Source organism: Bombina bombina, chromosome 5 (genome assembly GCF_027579735.1).
Source record: "Bombina bombina isolate aBomBom1 chromosome 5, aBomBom1.pri, whole genome shotgun sequence".
NCBI lineage: Eukaryota > Metazoa > Chordata > Amphibia > Anura > Bombinatoridae > Bombina > Bombina bombina.
Window position 1 is genome coordinate 117,000,502 of NC_069503.1, and position 17,924 is coordinate 117,018,425.

At 40.5% G+C, this 17,924-nt stretch overlaps 1 protein-coding gene across 2 annotated transcripts in view; it reads right to left on the reverse strand.

Moving 5' to 3' along the window:
• LOC128660048 (oocyte zinc finger protein XlCOF6-like) overlaps positions 1 to 17,924 on the reverse strand; it is a 324,095-nt gene that overhangs the window by 122,852 nt on the left and 183,319 nt on the right. The window lies entirely within an intron of this gene.

The following is a 17,924-nucleotide window of genomic DNA, read 5'->3' on the forward strand; positions in this document are numbered from 1 at the left end:
GCAGAACTACGTTTATATTTACAACAAAGTCTTACATACAAATAGATGAATGTAATAGATATAGAACGTAATGATACTTTATTATTGTTTCCTTTTTTGGATTTACAAATAATGCAAACAAATCGTAATGCCTTTTTTTTAAAACAAATTGCAGATGTAATAAATCATAAATGAAAATGAGGGCCGTTAAAATATTTGAAATATAGAATACTGCTTTAAAATATTACATTTATAAGTTAATAGCGATTAATGGTTGGAAATATTAGAGTAATTACTAAATACCGCTTAGTTCGTTTCAAGTGGCAGAAGCCGTCTTGGACGCTGAAAATCTTGGCAGCAAATGATCGTCTGGAATACGCATGCGGGAATTGTGAACGCGCGACTAACATCAATGTGCTTTTATTGGACTCCGCGCATGCGCATTCGATGCAAGCAGGCTGTGACGTAGCTTTCTGGCCGCCGATCGGACAGAAAGTCAATTGGTAAATACAAACAACGTGACCAGGAAATAAAGTGACTGAGCAGAGACGGGCTGAATTGAAGAGGACAAAAATATGCGGTTACATGCGGCGAAAAGGGTATTTATGTGCACAATTTGAAAATCTCATGAATGAAACTGCTAATGATTTTTAATCATTTATGTAAATCTGCAGAGCTGAAGAGATAAGTTTACTTTCACTTGAATGAAATTTCCTTCTTTGAGACAATGAATAGAATTGAATAAAAAACCCAGACCTTGTCCCTGAAAAGGAACTGGCATGACTACCCCTGAAACTCCAGGTCTGAAACACACTTCAGGAAAGCCTGAGCTTTAACTGAATTTGCAGGGATATGTGAGAGAAAAAAAATCTTCTCACAAGAGGATTTATTTAGAATCCTATTGAAAACCCATGAGAGACAATACTCTGAAACTATTGATTTGGACCGAATTATCCAAAACATTCTTGAAAAAACCTTAATCTGCCCCCTACCAGCTGAGCTGGAAAGAGAGTCGCACCTTCATGCGGTCTTAGGGGCTGGCATTTTGGTTTCTTAAATGGATTGGAATTATTCCATTTAAAGAAGGTTTCCAATTGGAAACAGAATCCATAGGGAAGGATTAGATTTTTGTTCCTTGTTTAAAAAAAAGAACAAAAACGATTTAGAAGCTTAATATTTACCCTTAGGTCTCTTATTACCTTGGAATGAAGAGATAGCAATCTAGACTTAAAAAGTCATATCAGCATTCCAAGATTTAAGCCTCAAAACTCTTGTAGCTAAAAATAGCTAAAGACATAGATCTAACATCAACTTTGATGATATCAAAAATGGCATCAGAACTGATTAGTATGTTGCATTAAGCGAACAATATTAGATAAATCAGAATCCAATTCTTGTTGCGCTAAATCTCCAACAAAAAGGTTGAAGCAGCTGCAACAACAGCCAAAGAAAATGCAGGCCTGATACGACCTGAACATAAATAAGCTTTCCTTAGATAAGATTCAAGTCTCCTATCTAAAAGAACTTAAGTACTAGCTTCCATAGGAATAGAGGTACCTTCAGCAAGAGTAGAAATAGCCCCAACAAGTTGAGGATCTTTCCCAAAAACTCTATAGAAATTGCTGGTAAAAGGATACAATTTATTAAACCTTGAAAAGGGAATAAAATAAGTAAGCGGCTAATTCCATTGTTACAGAAGCATTAGTTATTTTGTTGTGAAGAGCTTATTTCCCAGCAGCAATGCCTGAACCAGCAAGCCAGCGCCTAAGAAGGGCTCCAAGAAAACCGTAACAAGTATCATTTCATAAAGAGTTAACTCTTTTTTTTCAGCTTTTAGAAACTATTGTCTAATCACCTCTGGAGCCAGACTGCTAATTGATAAGATGAACTTGTAAACTTGTTATCTTAAGTACTGTAATCCTATTGTGGCCTGTCAAAGGACAGTGCTCTCTATCTAAATGTGTGATGGGGGATTTTGTGCTTCCCCCCCTCTCCCCCTGGGAGTGCCCTGTGTGCATGTAACCTTAATAAAAAGCAGGCTGGGCATCCCAGTCCTGAGTTTTTGTTTGACCCTCAATCGCAGCGTTGACTCGTTCTTGTGGGCAGAAGGGTATCCTAGCTGTACTGCAGCTAAGGGAGATTATTCTATATTTGCGAGACTCATATAGAATACTATGGAAAGCAGCTTCTCCCCTCTTTAGCAATAGGGATCCAGGCTACTAAGCGGTCCATCTCTCAGCGAGACTAAGGGTAACCGTAACATCCATTCCTTAGAAATCATAAGAGAAATAGCATCAGAAATGGAAAAAAACCTCTGGAGCAACCACAGGAGGTTTAAAAACAGAATTTACTAGTTCTAATATCAAGAGGACTAGTTTCTATGATATCCAAATAATTAACACTTCTTTAACAAAGAACAAAAATACTTCATTTTAAATAAATAAGTAGATAGATCCTCATCAGAAAAGGATAATTCATTATGTTGTCGGTCATTTGAAAATTCATCAACCTTATGAGAAGTTTTAAAAGACCTTTATATTAATTAGAAGGCAGATAGCAGACAAAGCCTGAATAGAATCAGAAACAAATTCTTTAAATTTCATAGGTATAACATGTACATTAAAAGTTGAAGAAACAACAACAGGAAATGCACTATTAACTGATGGATACAATATCTGCATGTAAAAATGTTATCATACAATGACATTCGGAAATACAATGCACTTAGCTTTAGTAGAACCGACATCTGGCAGTAAAGTTCCAACAGATACTTCTGAGGCAGGATCAGATTGAGACATCTTGCAAAATGTAAAATAAAAAACAAAAAATAAAGCAAAATTTGTCAATTTGCTTATATGACAGTTTCAGGAATGGGAAAAAAATGCAAATAGCATAGCCCTCTGACATAGAAAAAGGCAAGAGGCAAAAGCAATGGGGCAAATAAATAATGAAAAAAAATTAGCGTCAAGAATGACTCACAACGTAACTGGAATTTTTTTTGGCGCCAAGCATGTCCGGAAATGACACACTAGCGTCACTGACGACGCAACCCTGTGTGAACCTCTGCGTCAATTACGACGCCGGAAATGACGAACTTGCGTCAACGGACGTCCCTTTCGCGCCAAAAAATTCTCGCGCCAAGAATGACGCAATAAAGTGTAGCATTTGGCGCACCCGCGAGCCTAAGTTAGCCCACAATTTGAAACAAAGTAGTCAATTGAAAAAAAGACTAAACCACAGGTAAGAAAAATATTTCTTAATATTAACTTTCCCCAAATATGAAACTGACAGTCTGCAAAAAGGAAATACATGAACCTGACTCATGGCCACACCAAGTGCCACACCATAGCTGAGGTGACTTAAGTAATAAACAACATACTTACCAAAATGACACCCATCCACATATAGCAGATAGCCAAACCAGTACTGAAACAGTTATCAGTAGAGGTAATGGTATATGAGAGTTTATCGTCGATCTGAAAAGGGAGGTAGGAGATGAATCTCTACGACTGATAACAGAGAACCTTATTCAATAAGTGATACTCCCTTCACGTCCCTCTGACATTCGCTGTACTCTGAGAGGAATCGGGCTTCAACAATGCTGAGAAGCGCATATCAACGTAGAAATCTTAGCACAAACTTACTTCACCACCTCCATAGGAGGCAAAGTTTGTAAAACTGAATTGTGGGTGTGGTGAGGGGTGTATTTATAGGCATTTTGAGGTTTGGGAAACTTTGCCCCTTCTGGTAGGATTGTATATCCCATACATCACTAGCTCATAGACTCTTGCCAATTACATGAAAGAAACGTTATGCTGCCTCAGTGTCTTAACCCCTTATCGACCGAGGACGTACAGGGTACGTCCTCAAAAAAAAGGCAGTTAACGCCTGAGGACGTACCCTGCACGTCCTTGGTGTGGAAAGCAGCTGGAAGCGATCCTGCTCACTTCCAGCTGCTTTCCGGTTATTGCAGTGATGCCTCGATATGGAGGCATCCTGCAATAACCTTATACGGTCATCCGATGCAGAGAGAGCCACTCTGTGGCCCTCTCTGCACCGGACATCGATGGCCGGTATCGTTGGTGGGTGGGAGCCGGTGTGGGAGGCGGGTGGCGGCCATCGATGGCCCTGGTGATGTGGTGGGGGGCAGGATCGTGGGCGGGGATGGCCGGGGGTGCGCACGGACGCGTGCGCATGCACGGGAGGGCGGAGGCGCGCACGGACGCGCACGCGTGCACAGGAGGGCGGGGGCGGGCGCGTGCACGGGGAGGGAGCGGGTGGGAACCGCTACACTACAGAAAAAGTTTTAGTATAATTGTTAAGAAAGGGGGAAAAAGTTGTAAAAAAAAAAAAAAAGATCAGGCAGGTGGTGGGGGTTCGTCTGAGGGGGGGGGGAGCTACACTACAGAAAGCAAAAAAATAAATTAAAAAAAAAAAAGTTTTTTTTGCAAAATGGGTACTGGCAGATAGCTGCCAGTACCCAAGATGGCCCCCAATAGGGAAGATGGGGAGGGTTAGAGAGCTATTTTTTTGGGGGGGGTGTCAGGGAGGCTGCTACACCACAGCATATGTAAATATGCAAAAGAAAACAAAAAAAAACTTTTATTTTAGTACTGGCAGACTTTCTGCCAGTACTTAAGATGGCGTGGACAATTGTGGGGTGGGGGAGGGAAGGGAACTGTTTGGGAGGGATCAGGGGGTCTGATGTGTCAGATGGGAGGCTGATCTCTACACTAAAGCTAAAATTAACCCTGCAAGCTCCCTACAAACTACCTAATTAACCCCTTCACTGCTAGCCATAATACACGTGTGTGCAAAATGGGTACTGGCAGATAGCTGCCAGTACCCAAGATGGCCCCCAATAGGGCAGATGGGGAGGGTTAGAGAGCTATTTTGGGGGGGGGGGGGTCAGGGAGGCTGCTACACCACAGCATATGTAAATATGCAAAAGAAAACAAAAAAAAAACTTTTATTTTAGTACTGGCAGACTTTCTGCCAGTACTTAAGATGGCGGGGACAATTGTGGGGTGGGGGAGGGAAGGGAACTGTTTGGGAGGGATCAGGGGGTCTGATGTGTCAGATGGGAGGCTGATCTCTACACTAAAGCTAAAATTAACCCTGCAAGCTCCCTACAAACTACCTAATTAACCCCTTCACTGCTAGCCATAATACACGTGTGATGCGCAGCAGCATTTAGCGGCCTTCTAATTACCAGAAAGCAACGCCAAAGTCATATATGTCTGCTATTTCTGAACAAAGGAGATCCCAGAGAAGTATTTACAACCATTTGTGCCATAATTGCACAAGCTGTTTGTAAATAATTTCAGTGAAAAACCTAAAACTGTGAAAAAAATTTTTTTTTTTTAAATTTGATCGCATTTGGCGGTAAAATGGTGGCATGAAATATACCAAAATGGGCCTAGATCAGTACTTTGGGTTGTCTACTACACTACACTAAAGCTAAAATTAACCCTACAAGCTCCCTAATTAACCCCTGCACTGCTGGGCATAATACAAAGGGGATCCCAGAGAAGCATTTACAACCATTTGTGCCATAATTGCACAAGCTGTTTGTAAATGATTTCAGTGAGAAACCTAAAATTGTGAAAAATGTAACGTTTTTTTTTAATTTGATCGCATTTGGCGGTGAAATGGTGGCATGAAATATACCAAAATGGGCCTAGATCAATACTTGGGGTTGTCTACTACACTACACTAAAGCTAAAATTACCCCAAAAAGCTCCCTACATGCTCCCTAATTAACCCCTTCACTGCTGGGCATAATACACGTATGGTGCACAGTGGCATTTAGCGGCCTTCTAATTACCAAAAAGCAATGCTAAAGCCATATATGTCTGCTATTTCTGAACAAAGGGGATCCCAGAGAAGAATTTACAACCATTTATGCCATAATTGCACAAGCTGTTTGTAAATAATTTCAGTGAGAAACTGAAAGTTTGTGAAAAAATTTGTGAAAAAGTGAACGATTTTTGTATTTGATCGCATTTGGCGGTGAAATGGTGGCATGAAATATACCAAAATGGGCCTAGATCAATACTTTGGGATGTCTACTAAAAAAAAATATATACATGTCAATGGATATTCAGAGATTCCTGAAAGATATCAGTATTCTAATGTAACTAGCGCTAATTTTGAAAAAAAATGGTTTGGAAATAGCAAAGTGCTACTTGTATTTATTGCCCTATAACTTGCAAAAAAAGCAAAGAACATGTAAACATTGGGTATTTCTAAACTCAGGACAAAATTTAGAAACTGTTTAGCATGTTTTTTTTTGGTGGTTGTAGATGTGTAACAGATTTTGGGGGTCAAAGTTAAAAAAGTGTGTTTTTTTCCATTTTTTCCTCATATTTTATAATTTTTTTTAGAGTAAATTATAAGATATGATGAAAATAATGGTATCTTAAGAAAGTCCATTTAATGGCGAGAAAAACGGTATATAATATGTGTGGGTACAGTAAATGAGTAAGAGAAAAATTACAGCTAAACACAAACACCACAAAAATGTAAAAATAGCCTTGGTCCCAAACGGACAGAAAATGGAAAAGTGTTGTGGTCATTAAGGGGTTAACCATGATGCTGCAATAAGCCCTGCATCTGTAACAACGATATTTAACACAGGATTTCAGTACCACCCTGATATATAGGTCTACTGCGTACCCCTTCCCAACCTGGGAACTATGTCAGCCAATTCTGATATACCATAGTCTCTTCAGAAATAAATGACTGCACATACCTCAATGCTGCTTGTAGCATGAAAATGTTCCCCACACTGAAGATTCCTCTTGCACTCCTCAGCAACTCTGTGGGAACCAACATGGATCTTAGTGACTTTTGCTAAGATCATCAACCTCAAGGCAGAAATCTTCTTCTATATCCTGCCTGAGAAAAATAGTACTCACCGGTACCATTTTAAAATAACAAACTTCTTGATTGACGAAACTAAAAACTATCATTTTAACACCTCTTTCACTTTACCCTTCCTAATACTAGCATAGGCAAAAAGAATGACTGGGGGTGGAGGGGAAGGGAGGAGCTATATATACAGCTCTGCTGTGGTGCTCTATGCCACTTCCTGTTAGCAGGAGGATAATATCCCACATGTAAGGATGAAATCCGTGGACTCGTCGTATCTTGTAGAAGAAATAAATAACAGAATTTATGCTTACCTGATAAATTACTTTCTCCAACGGTGTGTCCGGTCCACGGCGTCATCCATTACTTGTGGGATATTCTCCTCCCCCACAGGGAAAGGCAAGGAGAGCACACAGCAAGAGCTGTCCATATAGTCCCTCCCAGGCTCCGCCCCCCCAGTCATTCGACCGACGGTTAGGAGAAAAAAAGGAGAAACTATAGGGTGCCGTGGTGACTGTAGTGAATAGAGAAATTTTTCAAACCTGATTAAAAAAACCAGGGCGGGCCGTGGGCCGGACACACCGTTGGAGAAAGTAATTTATCAGGTAAGCATAAATTCTGTTTTCTCCAACATTGGTGTGTCCGGTCCACGGCGTCATCCATTACTTGTGGGAACCAATACCAAAGCTTTAGGACACGGATGAAGGGAGGGAGCAAATCAGGTTACCTAAACAGAAGGCACCACGGCTTGCAAAACCTTTCTCCCAAAAATAGCCTCCGAAGAAGCAAAAAGTATCAAATTTGTAGAATTTGGCAAAAGTGTGCAGAGAAGACCAAGTTGCTGCCTCACATATCTGATCAACAGAAGCCTCGTTCTTGAAGGACCATGTGGAAGCCACAGCCCTAGTAGAGTGAGCTGTGATTCGTTCAGGAGGCTGCCGTCTGGCAGTCTCATAAGCCAATCGGATAATGCTTTTCAGCCAGAAAGAAAGAGAGGTAGCAGTAGCTTTTTGTCCTCTCCTCTTACCAGAATAAACGACAAACAAAAAAGAAGTTTTGTCTGAAATCCTTTGTTGCTTCTAAATAGAACTTTAAAGCACGGACTACATCTAAATGGTGTAACAAATGTTCCTTCTTTGAAACTGGATTCGGACACAAAGAAGGGACAACTATTTCCTGGTTAATATTCTTGTTGGAAACAACTTTTGGAAGAAAACCAGGCTTGGTACGCAAAACAACCTTATCTGAATGGAACACCAGATAGGGTGGATCACACTGCAAAGCAGATAGTTCAGAAACTCTTCTAGCAGAAGAAATAGCAACCAAAAACAGAACTTTCCAAGATAGTAACTTGATATCTATGGAATGTAAGGGTTCAAATGGAACCCCTTGAAGAACTGAAAAAACTAAATTTAGACTCCAGGGAGGAGTAAAAGGTCTGTAAACAGGTTTGATTCTGACCAAAGCCTGTACAAAAGCTTGTACATCTGGCACAGCTGCCAGTCGTCTGTGTAACAAGACAGATAAAGCAGATCTCTGTCCTTTTAGAGAACTCGCTGACAATCCCTTATCCAAACCTTCTTGTTAGAAAGGAGAGGATCCTGGGAATATTAATCCATGAGAATCCCTTGGATTCACACCAACAGATATATCCTTTCCATATTTTATGGTAAATCCTTCTAGTCACAGGTTTTCTGGCTTGGACCAGAGTATCTATCACTGAATCTGAAAACCCGCGCTTGGATAAAATCAAGCGTTCAATTTCCAAGCAGTCAGCTGGAGAGAAACTAGATTTGGATGTTCGAATGGACCTTGCACTAGAAGATCCTGTCTCAAAGGTAGCTTCCATGGTGGAGCCGATGACATATTCACCAGGTCTGCATACCAAGTCCTGCGTGGCCACGCAGGAGCTATCAGAATCACTGAGGCCTTCTCCTGTTTGATCCTGGCTACAAGCCTGGGAAGGAGAGGGAACGGTGGAAATGCATAAGCTAGGTTGAACGACCAAGGCGTCACTAATGCATCCACTAGAGTCGCCTTGGGATCCCTGGATCTGGACCCGTAGCAAGGAACCTTGAAGTTATGACGAGACGCCATCAGATCCATGTCTGGAATGTCCCATAATTGAGTCAACTGGGCAAAAACCTCCGGGTGGAGTTCCCACTCCCCCGGATGGAAAGTCTGACGACTCAGATAATCCGCCTCCCAGTTGTCTACTCCTGGGATGTGAATTGCAGATAGATGGCAGGAGTGATCCTCCGCCCATTTGATGATCTTGGATACCTCTCTCATCGCCAAGGAACTCTTTGTTCCTCCCTGATGGTTGATGTAAGCTACAGTCGTCATGTTGTCTGACTGGAATCTTATGAATCCGGCCTTCGCTAGTTGAGGCCAAGCCCGGAGAGCATTGAATATCGCTCTCAGTTCCAGGATGTTTATCGGGAGAAGAGACTCTTCCCAAGACCATAGACCCTGAGCTTTCAGGGAATCCCAGACCGCGCCCCAGCCTAATAGACTGGCGTCGGTCGTGACAATGACCCACTCTGGTCTGCGGAAACTCATTCCCTGAGACAGGTGATCCTGTGACAACCACCAACGGAGTGAGTCTCTGGTCATCTGGTCTACTTGAATCTTTGGAGACAAGTCTGTATAGTCCCCATTCCACTGCTTGAGCATGCACAGTTGTAATGGTCTTAGATGAATTTGAGCAAAAGGAACTATGTCCATTGCTGCAACCATCAACCCTACTACTACCATGCACTGAGCTATGGAAGGCTGCAGAATAGAGTGAAGAACTTGACAAGCTTTAGAAGCTTTGACTTTCTGACTTTTGTTAGGAAGATCTTCATTTTTAAAGAATCTATTATCGTTCCCAAGAAGGGAACTCTTGTCGACGGAGACAGGGAACTCTTTTCTACGTTCACCTTCCACCCGTGAGATATGAGAAAGGCTAGAACAATGTCTGTATGAGCCTTTGCTTTGGAAAGAGACGACGTTTGGATTAGAATGTCGTCCAGATAAGGTGCCACTGCAATACCCCTTGGTCTTAGAACCTCTAGAAGGGACCCTAGCACCTTTGTGAAAATCCTTGGATGATCTTTGTGGATAGGAATATGTAGACACGCATCCTTTAAATCCACGGTAGTCATAAATTGACCCTCCTGGATTGTAGATAAAATTGTTCGAATGGTTTCCATTTGAACGATGGAACTCTGAGAAATTTGTTTAGAATTTTTAAATCCAGAATTGGTCTGAAAATTCCCTCTTTTTTGGGAACTACAAACAGATTTGAGTAAAACCCCGACCTTGTTCCACAGTTGGAACTGGGTGTATCACTCCCATCTTTAACAGGTCTTCTACACAATGTAAGAATGCCTGTCTCTTTATTTGGTTTGAAGATAAGTTAGACATGTGGAACCTTCCCCTTGAGGGTAGTTCCTTGAACTCCAGAACAAAACCCTGAGAGACTATTTCTAGTGTCCAGGGATCCTGAACAACTCTTGCCTAAGCCTGAGCAAAGAGAGAGAGTCTGCCCCCTACTAGATCCGGTCCCGGATCGGGGGCTACCCCTTCATGCTGTTTTGGTAGCAGCAGCAGGCTTCTTGGCCTGTTTACCCTTGTTCCAGCCTTGCATTGATTTCCAAGCTGGTTTAGTCTGGGAAGCATTACCCTCTTGTCTAGAGGCTGCCGAGTTGGAAGCCGGTCTGTTCCTGAAATTGCGAATGGAACGAAAATTGGACTTATTCTTAGCCTTGAAAGGTTTATCTTGTGGGAGGGCATGGCCCTTTCCCTCAGTGATGTCTGAAATAATCTCTTTCAATTCTGGCCCAAAAAGGGTCTTACCTTTGAAAGGGGTATTAAGCAATTTTGTCTGGGAAGATACATCCGCCGACCAAGACTTTAGCCAGAGCGCTCTACGCGCCTCAATTGTAAACCCTGAATTTTTCGCCGCTAACCTCGCTAACTGCAAAGCGGTGTCTAAAATAAAGGAATTAGCTAACTTAAGTGCGTGAATTCTGTCCATGACTTCCTCATACGGAGTCTCCCTACTGAGCGACTTTTCCAGTTCCTCGAACCAGAACCACGCCGCTGTAGTGACAGGAATAATGCACGAAATAGGTTAAAGGAGGTAACCTTGCTGTACAAAAATCTTTTTAAGCAAACCCTCCAATTTTTTATCCATAGGATCTTTGAAAGCACAATTGTCCTCAATAGGAATGGTCGTGCGCTTGGCTAGAGTAGAAACCGCCCCCTCGACCTTAGGGACTGTTTGCCATGTGTCCTTCCTGGGGTCGACCATAGGGAACAATTTCTTAAATATAGGAGGGACAAAAGGTATGCCTGGCTTCTCCCACTCCTTATTCACTATGTCCGCCACCCGTTTAGGTATCGGAAAAGCATCAGGGTGCACCGGGACCTCAAGGAACTTGTCCATCTTGCACAATTTTTCTGGGTTGACCAGATTGTCACAATCATCCAGAGTAGATAGCACCTCCTTAAGTAATGCGCGGAGATGCTCTAATTTTGATTTAAATGTCACAACATCAGGTTCTGCCTGCTGAGAAATTCTTCCTGTATCAGAAATTTCCCCATCTGACAAACCCTCCCTCACTGCCACTTCAGATTGGTGTGAGGGTATGACAGAAAAATTATCATCAGCGCCCTCCTGCTCTACAGTGTTTAAAACAGAGCAATCGCGCTTTCTCTGAAATGCTGGCATTTTGGATAAAATATTAGCTATGGAGTTATCCATTACTGCCGTCAATTGCTGCATAGTAACAAGCATTGGCGCGCTAGAAGTACTAGGGGTCGCCTGCGCGGGCATAACTGGAATAGACACAGAAGGAGATGATGTAGAACTATGTCTACTTCCTTCATCTGAGGAATCATCCTGGGCAACTTTACAATTTGTGACAGTACTGTCCTTACTTTGTTTGGACGCTATGGCACAATTATCACACATATTTGAAGGGGGAACCACATTGGCTACCATACATACAGAACATGATCTATCTGAAGGTACAGACATGTTAAACAGGCTTAAACTGGTTAATAAAGCACAAAAACCGTTTTAAAACAAAACCGTTACTGTCTCTTTAAATGTTAAACAGGGCACACTTTATTACTGAATATGTGAAAAACTATGAAGGAATTATCCAATCTTTACCAAATTTTCACCACAGTGTCTTAATGCATTCAAAGTATTGCACCCCAATTTTCAAGCTGTTAACCCTTAAAATGTGGAAACCGGAGCCGTTTTTAATTTTAACCCCCTTACAGTCCCAGCTACAGCCTTTGCTGCGACTTCACCAATCCCAGGGGGGTATATGATATCAAATGAAGCCTTCTAGGAACGTTTTTAGTGGATTCCAGACCCACACACATGCAGCTGCATGTACTGTACTCAAAAGTAACTGCACAGTAATGGCGCGAAAATGAGGCTCTGCCTACTACAGAGAAAGGCCCTTCCTGACTGGGAAGGTGTCTTAACAAGTGCCTGGTGCTAAAAAACGTTCCCCAATGTTATAAAAGTGTGAAATTCAACTTCAAACTGCATATAATACTTAAATAAAGCAATCGATTTAGCCCTTAAGAGTGTCTACCAGTGTATAGCCCATAATAAGCCCTTTATTCTGTTTGAGACTAAGAAAATGGCTTACCAATCCCCATGAGGGAAAATGACAGCCTTCCAGCATTACACAGTCTTGTTAGAAAATGGCTAGTCATACCTTGAGCAGAAAAGTCTGCAAACTGTTCCCCCCAACTGAAGTTCTCTCATCTCAACAGTCCTGTGTGGGAACAGCAACTGATTTTAGTTACTGTCTGCTAAAATCATAATCCTCTTTTAAACAGAACTCTTCATCTCTTTCTGTTTCAGAGTAAATAGTACATACCAGCACTATTTTAAAATAACAAACTCTTGATAGAAGAATAAAAAAGTACAACTAAACACCACAAACTCCTCACCATCCCCGAGGAGATGCTACTTGTTCAGAGCGGCAAGGAGAATGACTGGGGGGGGCGGAGCCTGGGAGGGACTATATGGACAGCTCTTGCTGTGTGCTCTCCTTGCCTTTCCCTGTGGGGGAGGAGAATATCCCACAAGTAATGGATGACGCCGTGGACCGGACACACCAATGTTGGAGAAATATAGTTTAATAGGTAAAGAAAAAAAAAACAAGGCTCTATTTCTGTTTAAATGGCAAAAATGCTCTGGTCTTTTGGGGAAGTTTTAGGGGCCAAATTATCAAGCTCCATTCCGCACGAGCCTTCAGGCTGGCCGGGAATAGCAGTTATGAAGCAGCGGTCTAAAGACGATCCAATACGATTGGGCTGATTGATACTCCCTACTAGTGGCCACGAATCTGCAGGGGGTGGCATTGCACAAGAGTTCTTGTGAACTGCTTGTGCAATGTTAAATGCCGTCAGCATTCAGCGATGTCTGTAGGACCTGATAAGCTACAGCGTATCATGTCGGACAGACATTGATAAATTGCCCTTAACCTTTTAACGCCGTTATGCCGTTCTATTCCGTCATATTTACACTGGGCTTTAAAGCCGTTATGACGGAATAGAACGTCATATCAAACGGCTGTCCTGAAGCCTTCTGCGCTTCAAGGACTTGATCGCGGTCTGGAGGGCGTTCCTAGGGTTGTAGGGACGCCCCCCAGATGCGATCCAATAATTGAAATCTCGCGATCGTATGCACGATCGCGTAGTTTCAATTTGTCTACATCGGAACAGGTGTTCCGATGTAGACACTTTAACCCTGTCACGAAAGGGTTAAAGGGACATGAAACCCAATGTTTTTCTTTCATGATTCAGAGAGAGTATACAATTTTAAACAACTTTCTAATTTACTTCTATTATCTCATTTGTTTCATTCTCTTGGTATCATTTGTTGAATTAGCAGCAATGCACTAATGGTTTCTAACTGAACTTATGGGTAAGCCAATCACAATCAATATATATATGCAGCTACCAATCAACAACTAGAACCTAGGCTCTCTGCTGCTCCTGAGCTTTCCTAGATAAAGCTTTCAGCAAAGGATAACAAGAGAAGGAAGCAAATTAAATACTAGAAGTAAATTGGAAAGTTGTTTAAAATTGTATTCTCTATCTGAATCATGACAGAAAAAAATTTGGGTTTCATGACCCTTTAAGTCTGAAATGCCCGGTCCTGAAGGGGTTAAAGTAAATTTTTTTGATAATGGATTATATATATATATATATATATATATATATATATATATATATATATATATATATATATATATATATATATATATATATTCACATATACATACACATGACAATAGGAAACAGAGATATTAATAAAACACAGACCAGTAAAGTAACAAGATATATAAAACAAATAACAGACAGAATATAAAACAAAAGACAATACTATCTGAGAATACACAAAACCACAGAGAATGTGACAATCAGCATAAGGTGGTGTGTATTAACCCTTCACTAGCACAGACAGCAGCACAGTGTGTATTAACCCTTCACTAGCACAGAGAGCAGCATGGTGTGTATTAACCCTTCACTAGCACAGAGAGCAGCACAGTGGGTATTAACCCTTCACTAGCACAGAGAGCAGCACAGTGTGTATTAACCCTTCACTAGCACAGAGAGCAGCACAGTGTGTATTAACCCTTCACTAGCACAGAGAGCAGCACTGTGGGTATTAACCCTTCACTAGCACAGAGACCGCAGCACAGTGTGTATTAACCCTTCACTAGCACAGAGAGCAGCACAGTGTGTATTAACCCTTCACTAGCACAGAGAGCAGCACAGTGTGTATTAACCCTTCACTAGCACAGAGAGCAGCACAGTGTGTATTAACCCTTCACTAGCACAGAGAGCAGCACAGTGTGTATTAACCCTTCACTAGCACAGAGAGCAGCACAGTGTGTATTAACACTTCACTAGCACAGAGAGCAGCACAGTGTGTATTAACCCTTCACTAGCACAGAGAGCAGCACAGTGTGTATTAACCCTTCACGAGCACAGAGAGCAGTACAGTGTATATTAACCCTTCACTAGCACAGAGAGCAGTACAGTGTGTATTAACCCTTCACTAGTACAGAGAGCAGCACAGTGTGTATTAACCCTTCACTAGCACAGATAGCAGCACAGTGTGTATTAACCCTTCACTAGCACAGAGATCAGCACAGTGTGCATTAACCCTTCACTAGCACAGAGAGCAGCACATTGTATATTAACCCTTCACTAGCAAAGAGAGCAGCACATTGTATATTAACCCTTCACTAGCACAGAGAACAGCACTGAGTATTAACCTCTCAGTAGCACAGAGAGCAGCAAAGTGTATATTAACCCTTCACTAACACAGAGAGCTGCACTGTGTGTATTAACCCTTCACTAGCACAGAGAGCACCACAGGGGATGTACTAAAAGGAATGACAAGGGTGAATGACAAAATGGAATGCCCATAGACTTTAATGGGAGGTAAAATTAAAAGTGTTAAAGCAACAAAACTATGGGACATATTAACTAGATATTTACCAGATATGTTCCCCAGGTACAGTAGCATATTCTGAAAGTGATATTACATCAGATTATAGCTGTTTGCTATGGAATGACAAGGGTGAATGACAAAATGGAATGCCCATAGAATTTAATGGGATATAAAATTAAAAGTGTTTAAGCAACAAAACTATGATACATATCAAATAGATATTTACCAGATATGTTCCCCAGGTAGAGTAGCATATTCTGAAAGTGAGATTACTTCAAATTATAGCTGTTTTCTATGGAATGACAAGGGTGAATAACATAATGGAATGCCCATAGACTATAATGGGATTACATTTAGTGCTATAGCAACAAAAATATGAGACATATCAAGTAGATATTTACCAGATATGTTCCCCAGGTACAGTAGCATATTTGAAAGTGAGATTAAGTGAGATTATAGCTGTTTTCTATGGAATGACAAGGGTGAATGACATAATGGAATGCCAATAGACTATAATGGGGTTACATTTAAAAGTGCTATAGCAACAAAAGTATCAGACATATCAAATAGATATTTACCAGATATGTTCCCCAGGTACAGTAGCATATTCTGAAAGTGAGATTACTTCAGATTATAGCTGTTTTCTATGGAATGACAAGGGTGAATAACATAATGGAATGCCCATAGACTATAATAGGATTACATTTAGTGCTATAGAAACACAAATGTGAGACATATCAAGTAGATATTTACCAGATATGTTCCCCAGGTACAGTAGCATATTCTGAAAGTGATATTACATCAGATTATAGCTGTTTGCTATGGAATGACAAGGGTGAATGACAAAATGGAATGCCCATAGAATTTAATGGGATATAAAATTAAAAGTGTTTAAGCAACAAAACTATGATACATATCAAATAGATATTTACCAGATATGTTCCCCAGGTAGAGTAGCATATTCTGAAAGTGAGATTACTTCAAATTATAGCTGTTTTCTATGGAATGACAAGGGTGAATAACATAATGGAATGCCCATAGACTATAATGGGATTACATTTAGTGCTATAGCAACAAAAATATGAGACATATCAAGTAGATATTTACCAGATATGTTCCCCAGGTACAGTAGCATATTTGAAAGTGAGATTAAGTGAGATTATAGCTGTTTTCTATGGAATGACAAGGGTGAATGACATAATGGAATGCCAATAGACTATAATGGGGTTACATTTAAAAGTGCTATAGCAACAAAAGTATCAGACATATCAAATAGATATTTACCAGATATGTTCCCCAGGTACAGTAGCATATTCTGAAAGTGAGATTACTTCAGATTATAGCTGTTTTCTATGGAATGACAAGGGTGAATAACATAATGGAATGCCCATAGACTATAATAGGATTACATTTAGTGCTATAGAAACACAAATGTGAGACATATCAAGTAGATATTTACCAGATATGTTCCCCAGGTACAGTAGCATATTCTGAAAGTGATATTACATCAGATTATAGCTGTTTGCTATGGAATGACAAGGGTGAATGACAAAATGGAATGCCCATAGAATTTAATGGGATGTAAAATTAAAAGTGTTTAAGCAACAAAATTATGAGACATATCAACTAGATATTTACCAGATATGTTCTCCAGGTGCAGTAGCATATTCTGAAAGTGAGAATACTTCAAATTATAGCTGTTTTCTATGGAATGACAAGGGTGAATAACATAATGGAATGCCCATAGACTATAATGGGATTACATTTAGTGCTATAGCAACAAAAATATGAGACATATCAAGTAGATATTTACCAGATATGTTCCCCAGGTACAGTAGCATATTCTGAAAGTGAGATTACATCAGATTATAGTTGCTTTCTATGGAATGACAAGGGTGAATGACAAAATGGAATGCCCATAGACTTTAATGGGATGTAAAATTAAAAGTGTTGAAGCAACACAACTATGAGACATATAAACTAGATATTTACCAGATATGTTCCCCAGGTACAGTAGCATATTCTGAAAGTGAGATTACGTCAGATTATAGCTGCTTTCTATGGAATGACAAGGGTGAATGACAAAATGGAATGCCCATAGACTATAATGGGATTACATTTAAAAGTGCTATAGCAACAAAAGTATCAGACATATCAAATAGATATTTACCAGATATGTTCCCCATGTACAGTAGCATATTCTGAAAGTGAGATTACGTCAAATTATAGTTGCTTTCTATGGAATGACAAGGGTGAATGAAAAAAATGGAATGCCCATAGACTATAATAGGATTACATTTAGTGCTATAGAAACACAAATATAAGACATATCAAGTAGATATTTACCAGATATGTTCCCCAGGTACAGTAGCATATTCTGAAAGTGAGATTACATCAGATTATAGCTGATTTCTATGGAATGACAAGGGTGAATGACTAAATGGAATGCCCATAGAATTTAATGGTATGTAAAATTAAAAGTGTTGAAGCAACAAAATTATGAGACATATCAACTAGATATTTACCAGATATGTTCCCCAGGTGCAGTAGCATATTCTGAAAGTGAGATTACTTCAAATTATAGCTG